This window comes from Tympanuchus pallidicinctus, unplaced genomic scaffold, assembly GCF_026119805.1.
Source record: "Tympanuchus pallidicinctus isolate F22 unplaced genomic scaffold, pur_lepc_1.0 scaffold17, whole genome shotgun sequence".
NCBI lineage: Eukaryota > Metazoa > Chordata > Aves > Galliformes > Phasianidae > Tympanuchus > Tympanuchus pallidicinctus.
In genome coordinates, this window is record NW_026294690.1 from 6,342,731 (window position 1) to 6,354,443 (window position 11,713).

General features: G+C 41.6%; 1 long non-coding RNA gene across 1 annotated transcript in view; it reads right to left on the reverse strand.

The window, feature by feature from the left end:
- LOC128078484 (uncharacterized) overlaps positions 1 to 11,713 on the reverse strand; it is a 41,827-nt gene that overhangs the window by 8,845 nt on the left and 21,269 nt on the right. The window lies entirely within an intron of this gene.

The window sequence follows — 11,713 nt, forward strand, 5'->3', positions numbered from 1 at the left end:
GACAGTCAGATCTCTACATTTTCCTGTATTTTTTTTCTGATGTTTCATTTATTTATTTTGAGGCAGGGCAGTGCTTGAATATTTCTCCTCGCTTGTTCCACCTGAAACAATGAGCAAGCCAGCATGCAGTGGGGCTCTATGCAGCTGATGCTGAGGTGTGTTTTTCACCTGCAGTGTCACAGAAGATATTGTGATGGAGGAGTCAATGACCTTGAACAAGCACTGTCTGCTCTACTCATGCTTTGGGCCTGAGAAGCCCAAATGCAATTCACGTAACCTGTAATTTGTTATACTTTTGGGAAAAGTAAACTGTAAGTGAATCCCAGGGTGGAACGTGCTGATTCTGACTGGGCCTGCAGCACATTGAGGAGGTAGCGATGCACACAACAGCTTCACCTGAGCAAATACAGGCCCATGCTGTGCTGCACAAACTCCTTGGGTGCAGGACATTCTCAGCCAGATCTCTCACCAAGTTCTCATGAGAACATCCTTTAGGAACAGAGTTGTTTTCTTGTAAGGAAGTCATCTATTAATCATCTAGAGTGAGCAAAAGGGAGAGCTTCTCTCCACAGAGAGGATCTGCTCTGCACAGTGCACTGAGGGAAAGTCTTTTCTGGGCTCCATCCGATTCCGCATGAACACAGGATGCTCGACATCTAAAGATGTAACATTTGTTCATGTTCTATACTCTTTTCATGTCTTATTAAAGCAGTTATCTCATTAAGCTGTTTGTTGTCAGGCCTTTTTATTACCGAGGTTCAGAAAGAACCCTGCACTGCCTCTCTTACCTCCTCACCCCCTGCGCAGGACAACAACCAGCACAGTGAGGAACCAACTCCTTCCAGCCCTCTTGCTTATGTTGATTTAGCCACTGTACATATTTACCAGAAAAAACTGAAGCCAATTTTTAATGTTCTCTCATTGTACAGTTCTATTCACAATTACATAATCTAATACATGATGTAAGCATGTTTACTGGCAAAAGCTGTTTTTTAAATGATGACCAAGGCACCTTATGGCTTTAATTTATTTATAGCAATGAACAAAAGATTTAGATACAACTCTTGTTCTCATATTGCCAAAGGCAATCATTAAATTTTAATGGACAACTTGAATCTGCCCCAAGAGATATTTCCTCATCCCTTCCACAGACTTGCAGGGTCCTGTTCCCTGGACCTGCCTTCTACTCACCCCGAGTTGAGAAGTGCACATGTAAGCACTAAGATTTTGGCCAAGCTTGATTCAAACCCTAAGTTCTAGAAATGATGAGTAATGCACCAAACCTATGTCTGATCCAAAGGCCTCACATCTTTAAATGATGGATTAGAATACTTGGGGCAGATGTTGTTCATTCCCCATGGGTAGGATTTCCAGCGATGCATTGCGCCCCAGTCTGAGCACAGAGAATCCTTCACTTACTGTCTCTGACAGTCACGAACCTTGTCCTTCAGCAGATGGGTTTTGAAAAGTTCTGCAAGGAAAGATCTTCACTCATCAGCCAAAGTGACAGCAGAACAAGCCTGCCACTAGAACCAGGGTTCTGCAAGGCTTCTAATGTAGGGTGGGACCTCTGTGGCTTTCCCTCAGCAGTGGCAAGGAAGAACCTGCAGAGGACAGCACACCACACACCAAAGCCTTGGCCCTGTAAATGTGCACCTAGCAGTACATCCCCAGACCATCACTGCCAGAGCTGCCCATGTAACTTTCAGAACACACATGGGGCTGCACATTGCCACACTGAAGCACTGCCTCCACGAACCAGTATTTCTGTTAGAAAACAAATGTAACAAAAGTGGCTGTCGTGATGTTATAATGTATTCTGGTGACCGACACATCCATGTCAGTACAGATCCAGCCATAGACTACAACTGATGCTTCAGAAGTTGGAGTGTTCTTTTTCCACCCTCTGCACAAAATACATGTGCATTCCATGGCCCATGTCTATTTCAGGATATAGACAGGTAATGAAAATTTAATTGCATCAACACTAGCATAGGAAATTATGACGATGAAGTTGTTTACATGATAAATACGATAAATAAATAAGGAAGATTGCAGAGAGCTGTAATATTGCTTCAGGTTGTGCTTATGCACTTCCATTTTTCACCTGAATATTAAAATTAGCTTACATTAAAAACTGCATAGAGAATCCAAGACCCACGCTGGCTGCAGCGTTTGAGCTTTTTCCACAGTAAGCATCTTTCTATCTCATGAATCCTTTTTCACAGGCCTGTTGATACAATAAAAAGCTATCACTGATGGTGCTGTGGAATAGGTTATGCTGCAAAGTTATAAAATCGTTGCTCTGGAAATGCAGATGGACCAAAAATATCCAAGCCCTCATGCAGGGCTGTGGCGCAGATCCTGTATACCATGCAAGCACAGATTTGCTGCTTCCATATTAATCTGCAGCTCCCTAATCTTAAAACAGCAAGCACTTTGTAAGGAAGAAAGAATTTTGCCCTCCATGGCGAGTTACCACAGGTGCTCAAAGAGCCGTGACGGAAACATTTGCACAGAGCCTACAAAAAGGAATTGTTCACTCTGCACACATAAAGGAACTGTTGAATATGCTCCAGAGGATTAAAGAGTAGTTAAAGCACTAGGGACAGCAAAGAGATCACAGTAAGACAGAGCAGAAAAACACTGCGTGGCAAGGAGGGGTCAAAGACAGATAGTCTACTTAAGTAACATCAACCCTATTGAAAAAAAAAAAGCAAACAAATGGCCAAAAAGCTCCAGACCACACCACCAATGACAAAACAGATCAATATGGACACTAAATATGTTTTTCCCAATTAAGTTGTAAAGGCAGCTGGAGCAGTTGGCTCAAAACAGTCTGGCTGTCCCTGCTGCTGCTGTATTTTTTGTTTCTACAAAGGACTACAAAGTTAAGGAGAGAATCTCACAACTACAGACTCTATCAATTAAAAGAGTGACATCCAGAAAACCTAAAATAGGCAAGGTTATGAAAAGGTATGGCAAAGGGATAAAACAGGTAAATTACACAGCAGGTAACAATCATCACCTTACATCATTTACTGCAGGCTTGGTTGGTTTTGAATGCACTCAGCAAAAGCTCACTGCAGGATTTCCTTCAGCTTCAGCAAGGGCTGGATCAGCTTATGAAAACCTGAGCGTTCTTCCCTGTATCATAAGGATGCACAGAGCACAGACAATATTAGCAAGGTGCTCAGCCATGCCTCTACTACTTGGAAATCACATTGGTATCAGCTCCATCCCCATGAGCTATTTCACTTTAAAAATCAGCTGTCTCTTTAAAGATGCATCAGAATGATAGCTTGGTCTCAGTGGGATTGCACTAGCAGGTCCAGGAGTATTGTCTGGCAGGCAGAACACACGGCTATTTTCTGTGTTATAGTATTACCCAGCTAGGATATAAATGGTGAGTGGGCGAGATAGTTTATGTTTCTCTCCCTGGTAAGTCTTACTGTATATGTTAATGGAATAAAATACAGCCCTGTGCCTGTTTGCTTCTTAAATTACTGGAACCATGAAACTAAAGCAAGGTGGGAAATAGTGTTATTAAAATTAGGCATGTATTCACTTACTGAGGGCTTCTTCCTTATCCTGGCTCTTGGTCATTACAGTAACATGAAGCTGCTTTCCACACCAACTTCATACTGAATTTTATTTGAATAGAAGGGTCAAGATATCATTCAACTTCCAAAGCAAAGAAGACCATCTCTAAATTTGAACATATGTGTAGAGAGACAGAATACATTTTAATCTTTCTCTCTTTTAAATTAAATTGCTGGCTCTACAGCTGCGTAACAGGAAAGCCTGTTCAAAAGCCTACAATTGCATGCTGTACTCATACTTCGACAGAGTAACCCAAAGTATCCTCGAATGTACTGCCTGCAGTCCTGGCTTACCTTTAATAAGAACCCTTTTGTCCTCTCTGAGTAATTTCTGAAGGCAGGTTTCAACATACTCTCCATTTCTGGCTTTTAACTTCTACTAGAAAGGCTGACAGCGGCTTTCTTTTCAGCACAGATACCAGCATGGACAGGAATCTCAAGGTATCGGATGGCCCCTGCAACAAGCTGTGCATTGTACCTGTTACCCACCATCCTCCAAAGGGATGGCATGCAGGTCCTGCAGCAGGACAGCCCTCAGCACACTGCTGCACCCCTCATCCTGCATCTGGGCTGTGGCTGCTGCAGGCAGAGCAGTGAGGAGAGCTCTGCCACATACCCTCACCTCAATCTGGCACGCTATTACTTACAGGAACAGTTTTATGGCTTCCTTTGTTTCCAGCTGCTCAACCAAGGTTTAACTCACAATTCTGCTCCTTCCTCCAATTACTCAAGAGGGTTTAAGAGCTATCTTTGTTAAAAGCCTTGAGAAAAGATAAACAAATCAATCACCTTCATCAGCCATTTTTCAGTCCCTCTGAAGAATGAAAGCAGATCAAGAAACTGCAGCATACTCTTAGTTAAATTGTGCTGTTTGGGCTTCCTTGGGATATATGTATATATATTTCAGGTCTTGTGTAACTGTCCTTAATTATAATTTTGATTAATTTCCTGAATGGAAAGTAATACCACATACAACGAGGTGCACCACTTAAAAACAAAAGAAATCATTTGGGGGATTGTTACTACAGCACAGTAATACGGACATCTATTTTCTACCCTGAGCAGCAGTGAGACAAACTTCCTCGTTGCACTGCTTGTTGACAGCCTTGTTGTGCTTCCCAGGCTAAGGCATAAGCACCTCTCTTACGTGTCACCCAATTGTACAGCTCCTTCTAAGTCCACACTAACGCTTTTATTTTATGTTATCTTATTTTCCTAGATAGGAAGATGGCAGAGCAGCAACAACTAAGTACTTCAGAGCAGTTTCATTTTCAGCATTTTGTATTCGTCCTGACAGCAGTTGCTTAGGAAGCTATATATTCAGAGTAATAAATGCTTCGCTTCCCAGATAGCCAGCACCACTGCAGAAGCCTTTGCTGAGCAAACTTGCACATTATCACCAAGACACTAACCATAATTGCTGACAACAATCTAAATATGCAGACCATACCATAAACTGAGGCTGTAGAACACTGTGACTGCTTAACAATATTAGACAAAGTAAGGATTCCAGATTTCCTTCTTGCCTTCATGATTAATTTCATCAGGTCACAGATATGAAACAATGCAGCATTTCTAAGCTAACAATATTATTTTTGCCCGCATCCAGAAACCCCTATTTTGTCTTTTTTTTTTTCATTTTTTAACCATTTCAAACATACTGTTCTGTGCTCTGAGTTTCTAGCAGTCATGCCTTTAAGATGTCCTGAGATTGCCCAGTGTGCTGGCATAAGCACCCATTATTCTTACACCCTACCATTAGAGTTTTGCTTCTGAAATGAAACCCAAGTCCCTGCAAGTGCAGCATGCAGCAATATCCAAACCACAGTTGTCTTGAGCCCAGCATTAGAATGTTTCCTGTCTCGCAGTCATTGATTATCTCTTGTTTGTGTACCAATAATCCTGCAGAAAAGAATGCCGGAGAGAAAGATAAATTCATGTCTCACCCCTTCTACCTGCTTAAGGAGCCAGAAAAATGATTTGGTGGTACTCAAAGAGGAAATCCTCAGAAGGGACTAATGACTTCCCCTTTGATTGTAACCCTTTTACAATCCATCACACTGACTGGTAGATTTAGGGCTTCACAGTTAAACCTGCTGGCAACAAGCTGCACAGCAGACAGGATTCACACACAGTCTGCAGCAGAGACGGTTCTCACCCAGGGAATTACAGCCTGCCTGCATCAGGGCCTTCAAAGCAGCTTTCCCTGGGACCACGGACCCTGGCACAGGGCTGTAAATGAGAACAGCCAAATGTACTCTGTGCTTAGGGTTGCTAGAACGTCCCTTAGAAGTCAGATCATCAAATCACAGAATGGCTGAGATTGGAAGGAGGCTTAAAAATCATTGAGATCCAACTCTCTGCCATGGGTGGGATGTCAGCTTCTGGAGCAGGCTGCTCAGGGCCCCCTCCAACGTGGCTTGAATTCACTAGACAACTTACGTATTGAAACGCTTCATCCTGAAGCACCTGATCCCAAAGCAAATCTGGGGATTCTATGGGCTCCAGTCTTGTCAGCACAAGCTGCATGTGCTGTGGTGTACATGGTGAGCAGAGATCCAGATCCAGAGCCCTCAGGGAGACAAATGGAACGGCCCTTAGTATTCAGGCTCCAGCGTGGGCAGCTCCTGACCTTAGATAGAAGCACAGCTATTTATTTTCATCTCCAGCTAGACAGAGGTTTTAATATTTTTGCATCTAAATCTCACCCACCTGTGCTCCACTTAAAACACTGTTTATCAGTTCTGGTTCATTCCCTCCACAGCTCAGTATTTCAGTTTGTAGCACTGAACTGATGCTCAGCTCCTTCACAGGAGCAGTGCAAGCATTAAGCAGAGATGCTTGCAGTGCAGTTTGGCAGATGTCACAAATGCCACAGTAGACGAAGTCCTCAAGAGTCCCAGCTGATCCAAGCTTTAAAATTAAAGCTCGTGCATCTCAACAGGGCAGTTGCCCTAAAGTCACATCTGTCATGTGCCTCACAAAGCTTACAAAACAAACAGATGTGAATGAATTAGAACAAATTCCTCGTAAAAACAGATATGTTTTCATATCTGTGAGCTGTGTAATTGACATCACAATATTCTTGTTAGCTTTTTATACTTCTTTTATGACCTGCTAATGACTTATATATTTATAAATTGTAAATCAGGCAAGATTATTCACATCTCATGCAAACATCAAGGTTTAATAAGAATATAAAGGTCACACAAGTAAAACTACAAAAGCCAACAGTGGGGAATCTTTGCAAGCATAGGCACCTAATGAAGTGAAAACACAGTGCTAGTAAAGTGGCTGCGCTGGAAATTATTCTCACACACAGCTTCAAACAGTCAGTCAGTAGAAGAAACAAAAAGCCAGATGGCGCTGCTTTCGTTAGGCTGCAGGCTGCTGACGGCTTACACGTCTGTGCATTCCTGGAAATAGGAACCACATGAGAAAACGAAAGCGTTAGCAATGTATTCCTGAGGGCTGCCACACCAAGCTGTGTTTCCATAGACACCAGGAACAGCGTAACTGCAGAGGGGAAAGAGTGGCTGAAGCTCATACGTGCAATGAAAGCATCTGCAAGTTCTGCCAAATGTGCACAGCACTTTCAAGCCTAAGCTGATTAAAAAAATCAGCTTATGTATTATATTTTATTGCTTTAGTTCAGCCTCATCTGTAGGCTGATCACTGACTGTATCTCAAAACTGTTGAGCACGTTTATGTCAGTTTTAAAAGCAATGCAAAGGACTTACAGGTTTTCTAAAGCACGTGCTCTGCCACAAGCTACTTGGCAAACTAAGTGGTGCTGAGTGACATTCAAGCAAAAGGATCACAGTGAAGATTTCTGGCCTTGAAATGTACATTTGAGGTGGAATTTCCTGCTGATACTTTAACCTGTGACTTGGTAATAAAGACACAAGAAGAGCAATCCAATTGTGCAGGCATCTTATGAGGTGATACAGAACTACCTAAAGATTTCATGGGTTCCTCCAACGAAAAGAAAAAAAAAAAGAAAAGAAAAGATAATCAAAACAAAACTATGCTGCCCAATTCCCGACTTTCCAAAAACCTGCCTGTCAACGTGATAAAAAGACAGGTGTGAGTGTGAAAGGAACATAAACTGCTGTTTGTAAATTGATATATCAGAATACCATCATGGCAAAGAAGCTATAAATAAAGTCTTAAAAACTGAAGATCATGAGCCAGCAGTGTGCTGTGGTAGCAGTGCCTGGTCCCATCCTGGACTGTATTAACAGGAGTGTAGCCAGAGATGGTAGGAAATGAATGCCTGAGTACTCTGTGCCTTTGGAAAACTGCTCCCAGGGTTGGGCTCCCAGAGCAGGACAGACATCACTGCCAGTGAGAGTTCAGCACAGCGCCAGTGAGGTGGTAAGGGGCCAAAGCAGTCACCCTGTGAGGAAAGGCAGCGTGAACAGGGTTTGTTCAACACTGAGGCTTTGAGATCTGGTCCCTCTTTGAGTGAGGTACTGGACAAGAGAACCTACTGGGGCCTTTCTGCTGTAATTCCATATACAGAATTCCATATATACTTTCCATTTAATCAGACTGTTCAGGGATTGATTTTTAATCAGTAGAACTTCCATGGTCTTATTCTTTTCATATTTACACTATTGTCGACAAGCTGTGTAAGGATGTACAATTCAGATTCACGCCTGTACAAAACCTGGCATTTTAAAGAGATGCATTCTCCACTCCTGTCTATAGATAACCTGCCACCCTCTCTAATACAGGAGACTTTCTTTTTCATTAAACTCATTGTCCTGTAAAGTAGCACTGACAACACTTGTGTGTCTTTACATGGAGAACATCTGCACTGCATTCTGGCATGCCATTCACAGACAGCATCGTGGAAACTCCTTTTGGTCTATCCTCTCCCTGAGCACTTCACTTAAACACAAAGAGCAAGGTGGTTAGATCAGTGGAGCACAAGAAAACAACTAAGTACATAATCCAGGTGAAAACAGAAAGAAAAAGATAAGGCTCTTCCCTAGGCTTGCTAGGAGTCATGCTCTAAGAAGAGATCAGGGACAATGAATAGCTATTTTTTTTACAGTTAATTTAAGCTTGTGGGAGAAAGGTTGGCATGTTTCATAAACTAAGCATTACATACATTATTTATTTTTAATGTTAATTCTAGAACAACGGAACACAAGAATGTAATGCAATTTTTGGTGGGGAAATGCAAGTTTTTGAAGGAATAACAGGAAACCAAAAAAGGAAGAAACAGCACAAAATAATACGCTTTTGCCCCAAATAGTTGCAGTGATACAACACAAATCCACCCCTTCCCAAAAGAAATAAACTAACTACATGTCTTTCAAGAGAGGAAGCCTTTTTTTGCTGAGGATAGCTGACAGAGCAAGGAAATAAAGTTTCATGAACATAATAAATCTACAAGCCATTAAAACAAAGCAGAATGTGCTGATGGAGGCAGTTCTACCTGATATCAAACACTGTTTTTTAAATCACAACCTCTCCATTCATGTCAGTTAGTTTAGGCTGTCTCATTTCTTCAGTACCAGTGCTCTCCTCCTTACACCTTTCTCTCATTTTACTTTATTGAATGGCTGATCTGTTTTTCTCATAGAGCGATCTTACCAAAAGCCACTTTGTTTACTTAAACTTGTGCTCTAGTGCAGAAGTACCAATTTGCAGTTACTTGTTTTAATAGTGACCACAGAACAGGCAGTGCCACATACTTTTTATTCTGGGCTTCCTTACACTGACTCCATGCACACATAATAGTAATTGCTCAGGGAAAATGAAGGCCTAACTTGAAAGTAAAAAAAAATTTTAAATGCCATTGTAATTTTAGCTGCAATACAAAATGCTGTTCTCTCTCTGGTTAGGTTTCATTAGTATTCTAGCATCATTTCACACCTGTCACATAGAGTACATTTGGAACAAGACCAAGACCAAAACAGTTATCCATGATATATGGCTCAAGTGCCAAATACTGACTGTAACAACCAAGTTGCAAAGATGGAGAACAACACATCTTTTCTCTCTTGAAAACTGCCATCCAGGTTCCAATGGCTGCTGTTACAGTGGTCCCAAGGACCCTCTGCAGCCTCCAGTATGCGCTCTGTGTAACGCTCATCAAAATTCCTGACTCAGACCCATGTGGTGACACTTGCAGAGTTCTCATTTTATAATGACTATGCACAAATCCACACAAATAAGAAAGACCTACCACATAGTTTTGTCATCACACAGCTGCAAACCGATCGCTTCGCCAGCCTATTAACTCTTCCGCCACCAGCTTGAGTCTGCAACTATTTTTCTACGTGGATCACAGCAAAATATAATGGTTGTTATTATTATTAACCCAGCAGAACTAACCCAAAGGCTGGGTAACAGGAAAACTTGTTGAAGTTTATTGTTAAATTGACACTGAGCTGATGAGCACAACAACATAAAGATGCAATGCAGAATCAACTGCTGCAGACTGTACACAAATGCTGGCTTGCAGGTAATTTCACAGACTCACACAGCACTCAGGCTAAGCTGTTTCTCTGTTTCAGAAGGATTGCACCCATTTCCTAAAGGCTAACAACGGGTGCTGTTTGCATAAATCTCTTTGGTACGTGGCTGTGCAATGCAAATGTGAGATAGGACAGATATCTTCCATTCCAATATACCTTCCATTCCTAAGTGACACCTACAGAGAGCAGATCTTTAATTTTTTAGGCTTAACGGCAGAATATTTTCATCAGTGTCAATGAAACCTCTACAACTACAAACGGAAGTGATAAAAATGCATTTGCCAAGAGCTTTAGAAGATGAAAAAGGGGCAATTGGAAATATCCAGTATCTCTGAAAACATCAATGGACAGTTAATGGAAAGGGTTCTAACCAGCTCCTCTTGGCAACTATACCACAGCAACCATGTTCAAAGATTTTTAAGTTAACTGGTTAAGTGTCTGATTAAGGCCAGCCTTGTTGAGTTCATGACCAGTATTTGGGCACTATGAACCATAAAACTAAGGGAAGTAATGTGCTTTTTCAAGCACTGGACTTCATAGCAGCTGACATCATGGTGTAGTTTATAGCTTTGCTTCAAAGTGACCCTAGTGTCACCTCTCACTGTCTTACTCTATCAAAACAATTGTGCCCACCCTGACAAACTGTACCACCACCCAAACAACTAACATAGAATTCCCACCCTCTAGAAATGCTGCAGGTAAGGTGACCACACAGCAATGGATCAAAATCATGCAACAATGTTGATTTTTCTTTTTAGAGCTTATTTTATTATCTGCTTTTATTGTATATCCTCCTCACTGTAAAAAAAAAGAGGTACAAATATCTTTGCTCTCATATATTGCTTCTTCCATTTTCTATAAGCTATAATAACAAAACTTCCTTTCTCTTTCCAAATAAGTGTATTCCAGCTGGCTTTTCTAAAGAGAAGCAGAGAGGGCTGCAAGGAATCAAGATGCATGAGGGCTTCTTAGAAAGTCCAATTCAATAATTCCAATTGAAGACAGTAACTTGTAACTGCATGCTTCATCAAGGGGATTTTCTAAGAAGAAAATTAATTATTAATTCAATGCATTTCTGAGAAGAGTTGAACTGGAAACTTCTTTGACCTTTAGCATTAAGACTGGAAGCCTAATTTGGGCCCAGTTTGTGACTACCCACATCTGGTTGCCCGTATGCTTTTCCATGAAATCTAAAAGCGAATTCAGCTGACAATTATGCTTCTTTAAACTAAAAACATTACTGTAAGCTCAAAAACAAAAGTCAACAGTGAGGAGACATTGCATCTCAATGCTGACATGAACATGAATTTTGGAATTCCAGTGGAGGAAGTTCAAAGGACAAGAAAAATCACAAAGACTCATGAAATGTTAAGGCCATCACCACAGTTTCAGCCTCCCATTTCTCAGTAACGCTCTCATATTAGATGAACCATGCCTATCTATTGCATGAGGAAAACTGCAGTCATATGGCATGTGATATTTTATCTGATGTGCCAAAACAGCCCTAGATCTGCATTTTAAGGCAGACACACAGCAGGGCACACTGCTGTTCAAGACCTCACACACACCTTCTGTCCAAAGTTGCACCCCTGCACAGCTGAGCCCCCTACTCTGTGC